Source organism: Camelus ferus, chromosome 34, assembly GCF_009834535.1.
Source record: "Camelus ferus isolate YT-003-E chromosome 34, BCGSAC_Cfer_1.0, whole genome shotgun sequence".
NCBI classification, from domain to species: Eukaryota; Metazoa; Chordata; class Mammalia; order Artiodactyla; family Camelidae; genus Camelus; species Camelus ferus.
Window position 1 is genome coordinate 13,856,016 of NC_045729.1, and position 16,932 is coordinate 13,872,947.

The window sequence follows — 16,932 nt, forward strand, 5'->3', positions numbered from 1 at the left end:
AACTGATAAGGGATTAATATGCAGAGTACATTTTTTTAAAGCTCCTAAAATTCAACATAAAAACACAACTCAATGCAAAAACGGTCAAAAGACTTAGATGTTCCTCCAAAGAAGATATACAAATAGCTAATAAGCACATGAAAAGATGCTCAAAATCACTAATCATACGGGAAATGCAAATCAAAACTACAATACGAGACTACCTCACACTCATTAGGATGGCTACTATCAAAAAAATAGAAAATAACAAGAAGTGTTGGTGAGAATGTGGAGAAATCAGAACCCTTGTACACTGTTGACGGGAAAGTAAAATGGTACAGTCAGTGTAGTAAATAGTATGGAAGGTCCTCAAAAAATTAAACATAGAATTATCACATGATTACCAGCCATTCCACTTTCAGGTATATATGCCAAAGAACTGAAAGTAAGGTTTCAAAGAAGTATTTGCATCCTCACGTTCATAGCAGCATTATTCACATTAAGACGTGGAAGCAACCCAAAAACATCCATCAAGTGATCAATGGATAAGCAGAATGTGGTATATACATACAATGTTAGATTATTCAGTCTACAATGGAAGGAAATCCTGACACATGCTACAACATAAGATAAATCTTGAGAACATTATGCTAAGTGAAATAAACCAGACACAAAAGAGCAAATAATATTGTATGATTCCACTTACGTAAGGTACAAAGAATAGTCAAATTCCTAGAGAAAGAAAGTAGAAAGAAAGGTTGCCAGGAGCTGAGGAGAGGAGAAAATAGTAAGTATGGGAACATTCTGGAGACGGATGGTGGGATGTTCATGATAATATGAATGTACGTAATGCCACTAAATTACACGCTCAAAAGGGTTAAGATGGTAACTTTTGTTATGTACATTTTACACAACCAGAAAAGTCAAATAGATTGAAATATTTCACAATACCCCTCTAATCAAGTGGCCAAAAATTCTGTGGCCAATAGGGAAGAAAATGAAAATTAGAAAAGGAGAAACCAAGGGGGAAAGTCAGTCCCATTTCCTTCCCTGAAAACTGAGCAAATTGAACCATGTTTTCTTCCAAGTCTAAACTTTGAAAATTCCATGCTTCTATGAGGAGAGAGACAAAGTATCAGTCTAGACTGCTATAACATGTTTCTTTGATGACAAAATCAAGACTAATTTAGAATGATCTGCAGAAAGGAGCACATTGCAATTCAGAAGACCCTTACTCTGAGTATGAAAGGAGGTGGCAATAAAACAAAGTGTCACATACGAGAACCTAGTCGCCTATTATACCAGAAGCTGATGAGCCAAGAGCCTCTTTTTTCCCACCTGCCCTGCAGCTAGAACACAAGCACATGAGGAAGGTCCACCCATTCATGCACCCACCCCAGCCTCTAAACAGGGAGCAAATGCTGCAAAACAGGGGCCTTCCGCGAGGTACGTTCTCTGGTGACAGCAGGTTTTGGAAAAACAGTGTTTCTGAGGGAGCAGCAGCAGCAGAACCAGTGGCAAAGTCCAGTCCCCACAGCCAGCCGGCACTGTGTGTGGCACAAGGCATGTCAAGCACTTGGTCACGAGAGCAGCGGTGACCTCAATGGGTCAGTTGTGTGGCATGACTGTGGCCACTGTGCTTGGGTAGGTTGTCCAAAATCTGATTCTAGAGCTCTTCTGGAGATCTTGTAAACTATCCACTGTCCTTTCAGTAAATTCCTTCTCTGCTAAAATCAGCCAGAAAACCTGATGGATACACATAACCTCAGTTTCTCTATCAGTAAAAGAGGGATAAAATTATGCAGCTTGACGGTAGCTGAGAGGATTAAACGAGATATATTAAAGCCCTTCGTAAACAATAAGCCACAAGTTACTATAATTTACCAAAATTTAACTGTATGTCAGGCACTGTATAAAGCACTATATTTCAAGAAAAACAATAGTAACATTAATGATGGCTCTCTCTCTGTCAAGCACTGTGCTGAACATGTTATATACTTTATCTTATTTGTCAGGACACCCTTAGGAGGCAGATTTTATTGTCCCCTGACACTAAGTAAACTAATGGTAATAATAAGCTTGATAACAAATCAGAGTGATGGAAATAAGCACTGGAATTAACAAAGAAGAAATACTGAAAATTAATGATTTCAGGTAACAGAAATATGACTGTAATTTAAGGGAGATAATATAGTAGCCAAACCCTCAGAGCTGTGGAGTTGCCAATGCTTGAAATTCTAGTGTCCACAATCTGGCAACGTACTTGAGAAATTAATTTAAAATACCATTTCCTCCTAATTTATGCTTTGGACAGTTTTGCTTATTTGAGACTTGGTTATACTTTGGAACCAAAATGTTTTCAGCAGCAACATAGCTCATTTATAACTAAATCTCACTCTTTAGGAGCCGTATCTCTGGAACACATGTGGTTGAAGGTTCATTTTTACCATTCACCACAGCAACCTTTCTGTGTATTATTATTGACATTCCTGCTTTTTCTTCAATTACCTGGTAAGGTCCTTGAGGACGGAATCATGTATTTTTTTCTCTCTGAAACTCTGACCCTAGGCACGTAGGTGCCTTATAGACATACACAAAGCAGTTCTCCATACATGTGTGCTCAGGAATGCTCATATCTAGATGAGTTCTGCAAACACACCACTGGGGCCCCACTGGGCCCTGGCTACAGCTCCCTAACTTCTGAGGGCTTGAGTGCTCAGTCACTCCATTCCACTTCCTCCAAGCAAAGTTCTGATTTAAATTTTTTTCTCACCCGAGCAAGAGACGCACATTCTGTTCATATCTCTCCAAAGAAATGAACTCATTCCTGTCTCTAAAGTAAACTTACGTCACCCGTGTTTAAAGATACAGGCTCCTCTTGTGCAAGCAGTGAAAGAGGCCTCATCTATAAATCACTTGACTGCAGCCTTTTGAAAATTCGGCAAAGGCGGTTATGTGGAACTGCTGATAAAAGTGATGCCAAAGGTCAACAAAACGGAGGATTAAACTTTGTTCTCTTCCCCTAGCAACTACCTAAAAGCACACACACACATCATATCCCGTCACCACTGTCAAAACTTGATTGATCTAGTGTAATTAAATCATATATTTAACAAGTCCCCACCTTGGTCCTCTGCCCCTTGGTCTCACGTTCACTGAGATAACATATCGGGATCCCAATGTGACCATAAATGCAAAGATTCCTATCACAGGGCTGAGAGATGGGGCTTTTGCACTCCAAGCCCGTCAAGCATGTGCGTCACTGCCTTTTGCTGTAGGAGCTACCCAAGTTATAAAATCCCTACTTTTCCCACTCCCCCTAAAGCACACAGCTGTGGAAACATTCTTCTTTTTGGAACATATCAGTTGATAATATTCAGAAAAAAATTATGTAATTATTTGTTACTCTTTACTCACCCTGTGCTTCAGTTTCCCCAGAAACAGGAAGGAGCCCCACAGGGCACCAGGGAGAGACAGGCAACCATAGGAAGGAAAGCCTTGGTGTGTCCCAGCCAAGGAGAGGAGCTGGGATTATCAGAGAGGCAAGCAGAAGCAATGTACCTCCAATAATCACACGCGCGCTATGAATACGGTACACTAACTGAGTAGCCCAAAGACGTGGACATCTTATGAACAGAAACAAGCTGAGTTTATGATGAAATTAATACACATAATTTAAGGAGACAAACTTGCAAACTGGTTAAATATATAGGTTTAAGAACTGGACCTGGGTTTAAACCTGGCTCTATCTTTAAGCTGTGTGACAGGAAAAAGCCTTTACACCTCTCTGAGCTTCAGCATCCTCATATCTGCCACATGAGGCAAATGCCTACCTACCCTTAGGGAGTGTATGGGGTTTGAAGGAGATAATATATGCAACACCTCTGAGCAAGAAAAAAAGAAAGAAAGAAAAAAGAGGCAGAAAGAAAAATGATTATTATTAGTGGAACTATATACTCAAACCTCTGCTTACATGCAACTTCTAAGAAATAATAAAACGAGTAGTACCTATAGACACTTGGGAACTTTTCTGTCTACCAAGGACAACAATATGTGGAAAGTTTTTCTAGCCTATATATAATTTTCACTGTAAAGACAGGATAAAACTAAACTATACCTTGGAAGGAAACAAAGACTAAAAGTAGGTCAAACATGTCTGTTTTCATATTAATTATAGTAGAGTCTAGCAGACAAATACATAAAGGTGAACTATTTCCAGAATTATTTTTAGGGAGCCTTTCATTAAAAAACCAATGAAATGGTAAGTAAAAGTCAGTGAAAATCAAACTGGGGCTTAAGTGACAGAACCACATTGGACTGATCAGAGCTGTCCAATAAAGGAGCAGACTGACTTGTACGACAACCACCTCCTTGGGGTCACATAGGCAGCAAGTCACCGTAAGTCTGCTTCAATGAGCTCTTCTACAAAATACACTCAATTCAGGGACTCTACAAGAGGAAGGAGACTGGATGATAAAATTTTAAAAGTCCCTTCCAATTTTAAGATTCTACAATTCTTGAACACTACAATACAAAACTAACTCTCTGTATCCTTGGTACGATGGAGTTCACCTCTAATATCATCCCCTAATAAGAGAAGGGTGTTCAAATTCAATTAAAGGACAGATTTGCCACTCAGTTCAAATATGAGAGAAGCTAAGTTAATGCATCTCGTGGCCCCCTGAACCATGTTGCTTTCCTCTCTCGACTACTTTTTCCTTCTATCTGGATGCCTTGCTTATAATCTCCTCAATCTAACTCTGTAAACATTTTACTGACCTCTTCTAGAAATCTATTCCAAAGAAACAAACTGAAACTCAGAAGATACATACATCAAGATTATTTACTGCAGTATCATTTTAGTATCAAAGATGTTTTCCAAGGGGAGAATGATTAAGTATAACACGTTTACACAAAGAAATGTTATGCAGCTGTTAAATGGTGTTTTCAAATAATATCAAGTGACATAGAAAAGGCCACAATACAATCTTAAGGGAAACTGTGATATAAAATGACAAATTTAGCAAGTTTATAATTGTAGAATAAACTGCCTATCATATATGTTTACACTAGAAGGAAATACATAGTAAAATTCTGGTTTCCAAACTATCCAAAATATGCATATATTCACTTTGTGATCAAAAAAAAAAACTTTAAAAAATTCATCTGAGCAAAAAAAAAAAGAAGCTATGTTATAGTTATCTTGGATTTGTAACTCTGAAAGTGAAAACAATTCCTTTAAAAGGAGGAAGCCTGATATAAAAAAATAAGTTTGCATATGACCCTATGCTTGAGATGGTTGCTAAGCACAGCGCTGTCTTTGAATTAATCAGTAAACAAAGAACAGCTGGGACAATATCCAGTTTATTGCGGACGTGGAACAACAGGAACTCTCAATACGTAGCTAGTAAGGATACACATCAGCACAATCACTTTGAAGAATAATTTGACTATATCTAGTAAAGCTGAACATAAGTGTGCCCTACTAGACAACAATTTATTCCTAGCTACACATCCTAGAGAAAACTCTCATACATGCCCACAAGGAGATATGTCCAAGGATGCCCACTGCAAAACTATTTAATAGTGAAACAATCTGAAACAACTCCAACATCAACAGGACAATGGATAAATAAACTGTGAAATATTCATACAATGGAATACTACACAGTAATAAAAATGAGGCATTTATCAACATGGATAAATCTCAAAATATAAGCCAAAAAAAAAAAAAGGAAGTTATAAAAGTATATGAGGGGGAAAGGGCATGGGAAGGGATATATTTGGGAGTTTGAGATTTGCAAATGTTAACCATTATATATAAAAATAGATTAAAAAAACAAATTTCTTCTGTATAGCACAGGGAACTACATTCAATATGTTGTAATAATCATTAATGAAAAAGAATATGAAAACAAATGCATGTATATATATTCATGACTGGGACATTATGCTATACACCAGAAATTGACACTGTATACCTGACACATTGTATACTATACCTCAATAAAAATAAATAAATTAAAATAACTAGGAAAAAAGTATATGAAGGACAAACACAGTAGAATGCAATTCATATAAAGACAAAACACATAAAAGAATATTAGATGTTGTTTAGAGACACATAAACATGTAATAAAAAGTAAAGTAATGAAAAACTGCAAGGGCATGATGAACACCAGTCAGAGCAATGATTCCCAAAAGAGAGGAAGGGAGAAGTGATATTAGGGAAGGTAACAAAGGGTGGTGAGGGAGCTCTAACTTTATTTGAAATGTTTTTCTCTTGGGAGAAAAAAAAAAAAAAAAAAAAGATCTGAAGCTAATAGGCCAAAATATTAAAGTCTGACGAAGTTGGTAAATGAAGACTCGGATATTTGCTATTTTTGCTACATGCTAAGATATTCCAAATGAAAAATGAAATTCTAGGTAGCAGCTGATGATCTCTATTAAGGGCAAGGCTCTTTATCCACAGCAGTAATTCTTAAATTCTTTTGGGGATGAAAATTAAAAGGGAAGCCTCACTAAAATGGAGTCATGAGGCCAGCAGGGGGAGCACCCATGCAGTACTGCCTGATGTTAATTACAGAGAGAACTGTCAATGACAGATCCCAAAAGAAGAAGCACCACCAAGAAAGAATTGCCAATTACAGGCCCCAACAGGAAAAGATGTACATTGCATCTCCTACAAGAAACTGACTACCCCAGCAACTCAGTCACAATGAGAAATCATCACTACCTTGAATTATCACTTTTCTCCAAAGGGCTTTGGGTTCAAAACAACCCCTCCCAACCTCCTCCTTCTTCTCTATAAAATAACATTCCTCACCGTTATTTGTTGGACTTGATTATGATTTTTGCCATGGTTTGTTTGTCCTGAATTGCAATTCTCTGCTATTCTTGAATAAACCAATTTCTGCTGGTAAAATAACTGACTGTTTCAGATTTAAGGTCAACATTACTTGGTGTCAGAAGTGGGATCCCAAAACTCTGAGGCTGGTAAGCAAACAGGTGCTGGCACCCACAGCCAACTGAGCTCACTGCTTCCTCACCAACCCTGGATTTTAAGGATAAGTCCCTTCTAGGTTTTGAGCTCTGCTCTCTGCATTTTGAGTTCTCTAGGCTCTGAGATCTGTTTCGTCATTTCTGAGACTACTCATTTGGCCTGTGTCCTGATTCCTTTTGGAACTGGATTCTTCCTATTGGAACTGTGCTGTCCTTTGGTCTGATTCCTTTTGGAACCAGGTGGTTCCTATTGAAACGGTACTGTTGAGGAACTTCTCTTTTTGCTCTAGAGAAAAACCTCTAAGAAAGGTGATCCCAGTCATCAAAAGGCTTTGAGGGTGCCCCTGCTTTGGTGACCCCAGTTTTATGCTTAAAAAATGCCATCCCTCTTCATGCACACTTCTAACTAAATGAAATGTCTTAACCCAAAAGTAATTTAGAACACCAATGGCCATTGTAGGGAACTTCTGAACTCCCCAAACTTTTCTTAAGACAGAACTGGACAGCTATGACTCTCAAATTGTTAAAACTGAATGAGAAACCTATTTTGATTGGTTTTTGAGGCTTCCAAACACTATCAGGAGTATTAAATTGCCTCTCTGCAAAATACAATTAATAAATTAGCTTAGGCAAACAAAAAAGAAAGTAAAAAGGCTTCAGAGGCCTCTCTTTCCCCTCCATTTTCTTTGACTCCTACCTCTGATGCCATCATTCTCCCTCCCTTCTGCACCACCTCCACCTCCTCTACACCTTCAGTTTCCCCATTCTAATTCTCTCGCCACACTTTTTTTCCTTGAACCTCTCCCCGTTCCCTCCCATTCTGAACCTATCAGAACCTGCCCCTTTATAAAGTTTACTCTTCTGAATATCCAAATAAATCCCCAATTTCTTATGTTCCCTGGACTAAGGCCAAATTGCAAGTCATAGTTAGAGTTTCCTAAAATCACCAAGGACACCCCATAGGTTTGCTGAAGAATTTAATATAGTTATTCAACTTCCCAATCCGGTTTCTCAGATTTATGTCTGTTGGTCTGCATGCTTGTTGGTGAGAACAAGCCAAACATTGAATGAAACCTGCCTGATGGGATCATTCAGAACAGAATTTAGATAAACAAACCCCTAACTTTTGACAAAATGCTAGAACACTTGCTGAAAATCTCCACCAAGCAGTAACAGAAGCTTTCCCTAAGCCTACTGATTGGAATAAAATTCAAGTTTGCACAAAAAAATCTGATGAACTTGTTCATGACTATAATAATTGTCTTCAGATTGTTTTCAAAGAAAATTCTGGTCTTCTTTAACATGCTGAAATGACTCAGCTTTTAACTCTATGTTTTTTAATAGGCTGAACCAGACATCTTTCTCTTTCAGTTAAAAGGACCAGGGTGGAAAGGAAAACTATGTCCACTCTAGATTTAGTTAGTTTGGCAAACCAGCTCACTTACATGCTAGATGAGTCACCTAAAAGACCACTAAAGTCCTTCATTTTCAACTCTGGCAAAGGAGGGCCCTTAAACAAAGCCAATGCCACCCCAATCCCACCTTCACCCCCCAGTTTCTGCTATTATTGCGAAGAGCCAGGACATTGGAAAAACTTAAACGCTCCAGGCTTTCATTCCTCTAGCCAGCCTTTCCTTTCTTCTCTGCCTCCTAATTCTCAGTGATGGAGCTCCAAGGAGCACTAGGGGCTCTTTCCAATTCTCCCTCTTAATCATCTCAGAGAAACCACTCTCCAGATTGGGGATGAGTCCCTGTCACTGCCACCAGAGCTACACTCTTGGTGCTCAATTCCACTGCTATAAAGCAGTCCTTGCCTTGGAGTACTAAAACAGTTCAAACAGTAGGAGGTCTCTAAAAAAAAACCTCAACAGGTTCCTATCCCTGAATCTATTCTCTTTGAAAGATACATACCCTTTTCTCCTTAGGTCCTCCACCCCTATTCATTTACTAGGCAGAGACCTCTTAGAAAAGCATCATGCTGAAATTACTTTCTCCCAAAACGGGGAAATAATTCTAGAATTTAACAGTAGCAATCAAAATAGTCAACCAAGTGAACTAAATGACTCTTTGATATCTTTTATTTGCTCTATTTCTGGTGGCACCAGAGCTGAATCTGGGGACACTGATCATTTGTCCCTATTGGATACACTACCATCCTCTTTATGGGCAAAGTCTTCAACGGATATTGGCAGAATCCACAGTGTACCTTCTAACAAGATTCAAAGAAATCCCTCAAAACCTCTCCCAACAATTAATCAATATCTTATAAAGAAGCCCTTCAATGCAGCAAGCCTATAATAGAGGATTACAAAGCCCAGGGCTGCAACAGTACTAGTCCCTGTGAGACCCTGATTTTATCTGTAAGAAAACTCAAATGGCCAAGGGTGGAAATTTGTCCGGGACTTATGAGTAATAAACAACATGGTTATCCCTCGACGCCTTGTTGCTCCTAACCTGCACACACTACTGACACTCATTTCCACTGAAAGCCAATTTTTCACTGTATTCGCTTTACGCAGTGCGTTCTTTAGCATTCCAGTCGATAAGGCTAGCCAATAGTAAATACTGTAATTCAACACGCATGTGACGGTCTTTTACTGATGTAACACCTCAGATGAGTTTTCCTCCTGGAAGTTCTAGATCTAAGATACACAAAACTGTCCTGGAAATACCAACACTGTGAGCTTAACAGTGTTATACGCAGCCCCCAGTTTCTTTACTGCCTTTCATGGTCTCTAGATCTTCCATCTTTGTGTCCCAGTCCAAATCTTTCCTTCATCCATGACTCTTCCCCGTGTCCCTCTGTCCTGTTATTTCCCCCTACCTCACCTCCTACCCCTGCCTCTATTCCTGGGTTACACATCTGCTGCGTCTCAGAAAAAGAGGAACCACCCACAGAACTGGAGATGTGAAGGACCAGTAACTGGGCTAGTTAAGAAGCCATTTCCACCTCATGCTTTTCTTTGCTGGCAATGTCCTTCCCTGACATCCATCTCTCTAAACTTTGTTTCCCAACAGTGCTTTTTATGAAATCTATTCTGAACGAAACCTATACTATATTATAAATGCACAACTTCCTAAGACATGCCAAGACCTTTATGCAAAACAAACTGCAACAAAGAAAACTATGCTTAATAATACTGTAAAGTACATGTTGGTTTTAGCTCTGTCCCTCTCTGGGGGCGGGGGTGGAGTGGGGATGGGATTTGGAAGAATGAGAGGGCCTCTCTGGCTGTCACTGGAATTTAGTAGAAAGGGGTGCTACCAATTCCCCCACTACAAGGGGCAGTCCTACACAGTGGAGACTGATAAGCCCAAAATGCCAGGAGTGTCCCCAACCTCCTCCCCAAATTCTCGCTAGACAGCACCGGACCGCAGACATTCAAGGAGCCAGATGACTCCAGCTAATTTCCATAAATATTTGACCAATCCTAACATTTCCTGGATTTCAGGAACACGTAAAACTGGCCACCAGGTTGCCCCAATTCCCAATGTTGCACAGAATTTGAGGGAGGGGTGTCACGGACTCCACACAGTCTGCAGTATCACCCCCTGGCACTTGGAAATCCTAATGAAAATGGTACTGTGCTGAGTCTGACATCACCAGGTTTTAGGGACTTCTTCACTCATAGCTGATGCAGCTCTCTACTGAGCCAAAACAGCTACAGGGGCCATTCTTCCCTGAAAATGAGTCAAGGCGGTTACACAACCCTCCACAGGGATCAGCGCACAACAGGCTTGGAGGGAGTGTGGGAGGAGCCCGGTAAGCGTCCCTCTCCATCAGTTCATGTTCCAACCCAGATTCCTCCTGACAAAACAAACATGGCTTTTGTATCATAGTAGTTCTTTTGTAGCAAGCGACTCATTCTCACATTCTTTCTCCAGCTTATTTTTCCCCCATAATTCTTTACCCTTTGCCCGAAATCCCTCCTCCCCACAATGTTGTACTATTTGTATGGAAAAAAAAATTTCTGGGCTGCTGCTTGCCAAGTGTGACATCAACTCATTCTTATTTAGTGATGTCCAGCAAGAACTTGCTCTCCCAAAACGTTTGCTCGTTTTGAAGCAACAAGATTACTAACTGCATTTTGTTTTCCCTGCCACTTGTTTTTGATGCATTAGTGTATCTGAAACAAATGACATAACGCCTCAATTCTATGACCCAAGGCACTGTACGTGTATACAAAGATCTTTTCAAACAGTTTCAGGAAGACAAAGCATTGCCTCCGTTACTAAAAAGACAGAACATGATAAGGTAACTGGATCATTTTAACCTCCCTGAAAAAAAAAAATCTCTGCTTTCAGTAATAAGAAAAAATTATCAATATTAAAGAAAATGCAAGCCCCAAAGTCTATCCTAGGCAAAGAATCTGTTACATAGTAGAAAAAAGAAGAAAAATGGGTGATCTTTAAAACAGTAAGACAGACATATTACACTGCTTCATGCTAAACATTGCCCTGACAAAAGTACTACTTACTGAGTAATTTTGAAAAGCCAAAAATTTTACTCTACACGTTAAAAATAAGCTAAAATTCAGAATTATTTTCAGTTAGCTTGTTGGAAAGCTTGGTGCTGGTATTCTTAATATGTGTCCAAGTATGACAGAGCAACTGAACTATGTCAGGTACCAATCCTCCCTCGTGAAGTCTTCTTTAAAACCCTTTCCATCCCATTCCTCTGTTAATTAAAAGGCACAACTGGAAACAGTATTATTCCCTGGTTCTTCCTTCAGGAATATCAGCAGCTAACCTCACTTAATGATCGGAATGCAGACGTTAATTCCCAGTGCGGGTCGGTCCTGGGCACAAATGCCAAATCGGTCACATTCCAGTGCTTGCTGACCAGCATGGCACTGGGGACCCTAATCCACACACAAAACGTGTGATGACGCCCATATTTTCCTGGTTCATTGTCTAGGATGTCAAGGCATTCGAGCTACCCTAGAGGAGTACGATTTAGTTCCAAAGCACTTAGACATACTTTCAGAGGGGTTCTTCATAGCTTAGAAGTCTAGGTAGACAGCTGGCTCTGTTTCAGGGGGTTCCAAAGCCCTCAGAGGTCCCGGGTTTCAAACAGAGCAGGAGAGGAATAAGAAAGCATACAGCTTCCTGGGGAGCTGCAGTCATTCAACAAAAGCAAGTGCAACAAGTCCATGAAGAAAAAGAAAATCATAGGTTTGTGCTTTGCGTGTGTGTGTGTGAAGTCAGCCTGAAAAAACACAAAGGAAAAGGCCTTTAAAGTTGTAATTATAGAAAATTGCTCAGGTGACTTCATCCCACCCACCTGCTTTTGATTTTCAAAAAAGTATGATGAGCACTTTTTAAGTTACTGTTCCAGAAGGGCTGCAGCTGGTGAGCACAGACTTCACGTGCTCCATTGAGAACATTATTTTATCAACAGAAAGGTTAATAGCTTCTAAATAAGGGTAGTAATTTCCAACGTGAGTACTGTAAATTCACATTAGCATTCACTCTGTTTAAAGGCACAGACTCAGAAGGATGAACTGGTCCTTGGCATGAACAGTCAAGTCATCACATGAAGAGTCATAATCCCCCCAGCTCCCACCCGAGGTTTTTAGCTGACCCTTTATAAAACATTACCTGTATTTACGCATCAGCACAGAGGCACCTGCCGTGACTGTGCTGCTGTGTTCAATGGCGCCACAGCACATCAAGCCAGGAAAACAGAGCCAACTCTGAAAGACACCTGCCCCTCTCATTCCTACCATGCTCCCCACCCATCCCAGCACCACTTTGGTAAGCATTGTCCTCCGGGCCAGACGAGGCGCTATAACGGTGCTAAGCCAGAGAATGTTCCGTGTGCAGCACCGAACTGACTCCTGCTAGCTGTGGTTTTGCAGGGCCAATTTAAAAAACTAACTTCGCTCCCCAATTCTGCCATTATTCTGCTCCCCCAAGCAAGCAACCCAAGAGCTGTTTTCCCTTTCTTATTTCCTACACCTAATCTGTCAAGTCCTGTCATTTCTTCGCTGAAAATGTCTCTCACATTTGCTCTTCCTTCCACTGTCCCCACCCCAGTCTAGACTTTCAGCAGCTCACTGAAACCGGACAACCACAACAGTCTCCTAACTGGTGTGCCCAGCTCTGGCTGCTGTCACCCCAACCCTCCAAAATTCACAGCCTTCCACGTGTCAACACCCTGCTCCCTACTGCAGCAAACGTAAAACTCCAAATGCTTCTTGCAGCATCACCTCCAAATTCCTCTCCCAGCTTTTAAGGGCATCTATGATCGGCCCACAGTTCAGCTTTCTGACCTGACTTCTTACTCCTCCTCAAGATGCACCTTTCTCTGTGGTCAAGCAGTTATCTCACTGTCTCCACCCCAGCTCCCTAACAGCAGCATACTCAGGCCCCCTTTGTGCACTCTATCCTCCCACCAAGGAATGCCTTTCTCCCCAACCCAAACCAACACATCCCACCAAAATCCTTCCTGTTCTTTGAGGCACAGTTGAATTAATAATTCCTCTGCTTGGCTGTTTCCTATGACTATGGTCCACCTTGTCCAGTGTGGTAAGAAGAACTGGGTCTTTTCATGGAAGCAATGTAAAATGTCTATCGACAGATGAATGGATAAAAAAAGATGTGTGTGTATACATATATATATACACACACACAGAGATATATAGATATATAATGGAATATTACTCAGCCATAAAAAAGAATGAAATAATGCCATTTGCAGCAACATGGATGGACCTAGAGAGTATCATACTAAGTGAAGTAAGTCAGAGAAAGACAAACATCATATGATATTACTTGTATGTGCAATCTAAAAAAATGATACAAATGAACTTATTTACAAACCAGAAATAGACTCACAGACAGAACAAAAACACAGTTACTAAAGGGGAAAGGGGGTGAGGGATAAGTTAGGAGTTTGGGATTAACAAATATACACTATATAAAACAGATAAACAACAAGGTCCTACTGGATCCCCTATGGGGAACTATATTCAATATTTTGTAATAACCTATAATGGCGTGTATTGTTTTAGAGATAAAGTAGCCCTGATGTTAAACAAAAATACAGAAGGAAACATACAAAATTAAAATGATGGTGGTCTAGGTCTAAGCCCAATGATCATAACTGTTAAAGTTGGAAGAAAGGTTTGCAAGATTAAAGCAATTATTTGTTGAGTCCCCACTATGTACTTAATACATCCTACATAGAAGCTGTGCTGTTCACATAAATTAATCCTCCGATTAGATCCCTGAGGGACATCTTAGTATCCTGATTTTACAGATGAGGAAAACAGGGCTCAGAGAGGTTAAGTGACTTGCCCAAGATCACATGGCCACTGTGTGACATTTTCCATCCCTGAACTACAAAGTTGGCATACTTTTCCCATCATGTCACGCCACCCCTACCCCCACTCTTGTGAATTATAAGAACTGACTCAAAGTTAGGAAGGAGGAGCCTTTCAGTTCTGCTTTAACATATCTAGAAATGGGGAGCTCATTACTTTGCAAGACAGCTTAGTGGTTATGAGCACAGGCTTTTGAGACCAGTCTACTCTCTAGCTGCACAACATTGAACAAATCAATTTCTCTAAACAACAGTCTCCTTATCTATAAAATGGGACTAAAAAGTACCCAAATGATAAGGCTGCTGTGAGAAAGAAACGTGAAAAGCTGCATGAAAAGTGCTTACTGCATGGCCTAACATGATGTAATTGCTCAATAAATATTACCATTAAAATGATTATTATAGAAAATTCTTTCTATCAAACCAAACTCTACTTCCCAATAACTTCTCCCCATTGGCCTCAGTGCTGATCACTGGGACTTCACAAAAGTAGATCTAATAAACAAGTTCATACTGTATAGCACTGGGAACTATACTCAGTATCTTATAGTAACTTATGGTGAAAAAGAATATGAAAATGAATGTATGTATGTTCCTGTATGACTGAAGCATTGTGCTGTACACCAGAAATTGGCACAACACTGTAAACTGACTATAGTTCAATAAAAAACAGATCTAATCCTATATCTATTCAGCAGTCATTCAATATTAGAAGAAACTATACAGCAACAAAATTCAATCTAAAGTTTTTAAAGTCATAAAAAATAAAACAAAATACGTTTTTAAAAAATATTAGAAGAGAGACATGTTCCCCTAAGTCCTCTCTTCTCCAACCTGAAAACTCGTACCTGCTGTAAGACTTCTTTACATGACAAGGTTTCAAAACAATGACCTTCTGGTCATTTATTCAGGATACACCCTAGTTTATAAAAACCTTGTTAAACATGACACCCAGAACACGCTTGCAGATATAGAGTGACCAGTGCCATGTACTGTGCCTGAGACTACTGCTCCCACATTCTGATCTTGCAATCAATAAAAAAGAAACCACTGACTTGCTGTTGAGCCAGTTTTCCCACACCCTGTCCTTATGCAATGGATTATTTTTAATCTAACGGCAGGACTTGACATTTATTGCTTCTAAATGTCATCATGGTTTCACTCATCTTTCAAGTCTGTTGAGATCATTTTGAAACTTGGATTTGTCATCCATCATGTTAGATACTTCTTCTAACATCTTGTCATCTTCAAATTGGAAAAATATGCCTCTGCCTCTTTATTTAAGGTTAATCCAAAAATCTTTTAATGACTTATAAAGTATGTCCAGGGTCCTTTGGTGGGAGCTGAAGTCAACTGATATGATGTTGCAAGAGACAGAGGTTAAGGTCAGAAGTCTGTAGCATCTTACTTGCGATCTTCTTGTGAGCTTACCTTGAAAACTGTTAGCTTACAAAAGACAAAGCTGATGAAAAAGGGAGCAAGCTCTGTGGGTACAAAGAGTTGGAACCAATGGAGGGAATGTTACAGGGATGCTATTTTGGAATCATCTTCCGTCTTTTAATGGCCCCATCTTCCCTCATCCCTCCCCTTTTTAATGAAAATACTTGTTTCTGTGTCTAAGCTCCTGGACCCTCTTTTGTTCTCCACAATTCATTCAAGATGGTGTTTCAGTAATTTCACCCACAAGTTCTTTCAGCTCCCTGGACTGGAGGGGTGCAGAGACAGAGCGGGGGATGGGACACGCACCGGAAAACAATGCACCTAGATCAGAACAATGCACTTACAATGCCTTCCTTCCACCTGGGATTTTAGCTATTCCTTTGTTCTATCATGTCCAGTTTATTATCTTTCTTCAAGACAGAAAGTATAAAAGCAAAAGAGGTGTTAAATAGCTGTGGTCTGTCATGCACTGACATGACCTCAGCTGGCACAAGAAGCTGATCGCAGCTACCCACCGCTGCTTTCGCTCTGAGCTTCCCTTTCTGTTACTTCTGGCTCTCCTTCATGTCCTTCATGTCCCTCACCCCCGAAGCCTCTGTTTATCCTAGCTTTTATATATCTTGACCCCATTTGTTCAAGTCCTTATCATTCCTTTATACTTGTCTTTGGTTACATTTGTTTCTGTCTACATTTTGGACACAGACTTTAAAAATTAGAGCATTTTGGAATATTCTCTGCCCAGCCACAGTGATCACTTCAAGTAGCTTATCTTTTTCTTTCTCACCATCGTGATTTGTGTAAAGATGTATCATATCAACTTAGAGAAAGTGAAAAAGATGAAGGAGCTGGATTCAGACAAACTTACATTCTAGTGCACTGAACTATTATAAAGTCAGCTCGATGAGAGCAAAAAAATTCTATTTTGCTAGAGGCTCACCTCCTAGAACAGCGCCAAGTGTTCCAAGTAGCCACTCCAATATTTGTGGAACCAACAATCAATCAAAATCTTAAAGGATGGAAGAGCTGGGCAGGCCACAGTAGAGAAGACAGCTTTCAGACAGAACAGTACCACAAAGGTGTAGAGGTGATAAGGCAAACGAAGCCATGTGATTTGGCCTAGAGTTTAAGACACATATGGGCAGTGGTTGATGGGAAGTAAAGATTCCCTGAGATCTTCACGTCAA

The 16,932-nt window shown here is 40.0% G+C and overlaps 1 protein-coding gene across 4 annotated transcripts in view; it reads right to left on the reverse strand.

Moving 5' to 3' along the window:
* The window catches only part of BORCS5 (BLOC-1 related complex subunit 5), a 68,636-nt gene that overhangs the window by 28,518 nt on the left and 23,186 nt on the right, over positions 1 to 16,932 (reverse strand). The window lies entirely within an intron of this gene.